At 37.1% G+C, this 2,358-nt stretch overlaps 1 non-coding gene across 1 annotated transcript; it reads left to right on the forward strand.

Annotated features, from left to right (window-relative positions):
* Positions 1-2,209: 2,209 nt before the first annotated feature.
* LOC113475539 lies at positions 2,210-2,358 on the forward strand (the record flags this gene model as incomplete). The annotated part of the gene is made up of 1 exon (XR_003397285.1): positions 2,210-2,358. It is a non-coding gene; the product is annotated as a U2 spliceosomal RNA (small nuclear RNA).

Below are 2,358 nucleotides of genomic sequence, written 5' to 3' on the forward strand. Positions count from 1 at the left end.
GTAACTCTTTTTTTCCAGTTCGTTTAATTTCATTTGCTCATTCCAAAACATATCATGAAACTGATCAATTTTGCCATTTTGACAAACTAAAAGTTGCAAGTTACAAATCTTTGGCTCATGATATTTAATCCTCCTAAACACTATTTAGCTATACCATTACCAATATTAACGCACTCCTCTAGATCATTGCCATTTTCCTCATCCAATTCGATGCACTTGGATGGATTTTTGGATGGATTTTTTAAAAGTTCGTGAACACGAGCTTCTAGATTCGTAATTCTGTTAATAAAAGTAATTTACTATTTATTCTATAAATAGGTTACAGCATAAGTTTGTGAGCAACTGTTGACATAAGCCGACTGGGTAATATCCCTGCTTTTACATTCTGCAATGGCTGCAATCCCTTTTTAGCCTTATAACGATCTTTGTCACGCTTCTTCTTTGCTATCGACTTCTTTAGCTGCTTGCAACTACTACTAAAAAGACCTCAAACATTTAAATTACTACCTCTTTGTGTTCTTAACTTTCTGTTTCTTGTCCATATTCACAAACCTAGGCTTACAAATGATTGAGTGGTCGACACCAATTTCCTGTGAACCAAGACAGACCTTTTGTCTTTCTATGAAGTCTAGAATGTAGGCAACTGTGGCATATTGCATATCAAAATCTAATTTCAACTCCCCTCTCCAGCCATAAGAAAACACAGTTGTCTCAAAGTTATCTTCAAAAATAGCTACATACTTTGGAATATAGGAACCTTCATCAAACATCATAAATGTAACACAATTCCTGCCTTGCTGATCATCAGCTCTTTCCTGTATCTCCCATTTATTGCTACCAGCCATATAACTTTTTAAACCTTTGCAAAGGGAAGCAAACGTTGGAAACCGCACCTTTTCTAAGCGTGGGCGCTTTGATTCACTTTGCTGACTACGGACTTTACTACACGTTACACTTGAGGATGACTGAATTGACTTAACTGGCAAATTCAGTGACGGCATAGCACCACAACGAAGTTGCATCTTTGAGTCTAAATAAACAATACAAAAAAATAACCAAAACAAGTTCATACAGAATATAAAACATTGTAGCAGTGTTACAGTCTGTAGCAAACATTCAATGAATTTACTTACCAAAATCATCAGGTGTGAAATGAGCACTACATATGACACGGCTATCGCTTCGATACAAATTATCAAGTCCAAGATCACATCGATAACTTCTAAAGTATCTCTCCATTTTATCTGCCCACTCTTTCTTTTCTCCGACAACAAACTTTTTATTTTTAACAGAATGAAGAGAAAATTCTGGTCTACGATTTCTACAGTTCGGCAAACACGTTCCTTTGCGCTTGACGACATTGTTCTGACTCCTTATTAGCAATAATAATTTAATATTCGAGACTGAAACACATATAAAACATAACAATATGTTAAATGTAGCTTCATAAGCGTAAATTATAATGTAGAACTCAAACGTTTAGAGTTTAGACAAATAACTACGCGGCGCAAAGTGAAATACGTCCTTTTGTGATCCTGCAAACAGCGCGAAATTCACCAAAACGTAAGCGTGACGGGGGGAACGTATCTGATTGGTTAAAGCCAATCTGTCCAAACATGAACACATACATTAACATTGGAGAAAACCAAGGTACACAAACACCTGCATCTCCGAACAATGAAATAATCAAATATATCTGGGTAAGGGGAATATAAACTTACTTATTATTATATGTTATATGCATCCGTTAACGTCTAACTAGTAGACAAGCCAACACAGTTACACACACAACATAAACATGCGAGATTCAAGCTGCAATATAAACATGCGAGATTCAAGCCGCAATATAACAGACGTGATTCAAGCCGCAACATAGACATTTGAATTTTTTCGCATCGAGAGGCAGAAACAACTAACGCCCCGTGTGGCCAAGTGTTCTAATTTTCAGCAGGGAAATTGTTGCAATATTCTTTATTTTTAGCTCCTGTAAAGCTTTATAAACCCACGCCGAAATAGAGCCTAAGATGAAAAGAATAAGGACACAATACCAATTAAGATGTATGTGTATTTTGTTCCATACAAGGAATCCGGAATACGTTTGCTGTTTTGCCTATAGTGTAATCAATTCCTCCAGGGTGGCTCGCGCCAAACGGCTATTAATTTTTTACGCGGTATAACAAATACACTGATCCAGAGGACTCCTGGAGGTATCGCTTCTCGGCTATTTTAGCTGTGATCAAGTGTAGTACCTGTTCTTCTCAGGGTGAAATCTGAGACGGAAACGATTCGTTTCCTCTATATTTCATTCGGATTTTTGAACACAGAGCACGGTAATGAAGCTTGCTTCTACTGCTCCGG

Source organism: Ciona intestinalis, unplaced genomic scaffold (assembly GCF_000224145.3).
Source record: "Ciona intestinalis unplaced genomic scaffold, KH HT000830.1, whole genome shotgun sequence".
Classification (NCBI taxonomy): Eukaryota; Metazoa; Chordata; class Ascidiacea; order Phlebobranchia; family Cionidae; genus Ciona; species Ciona intestinalis.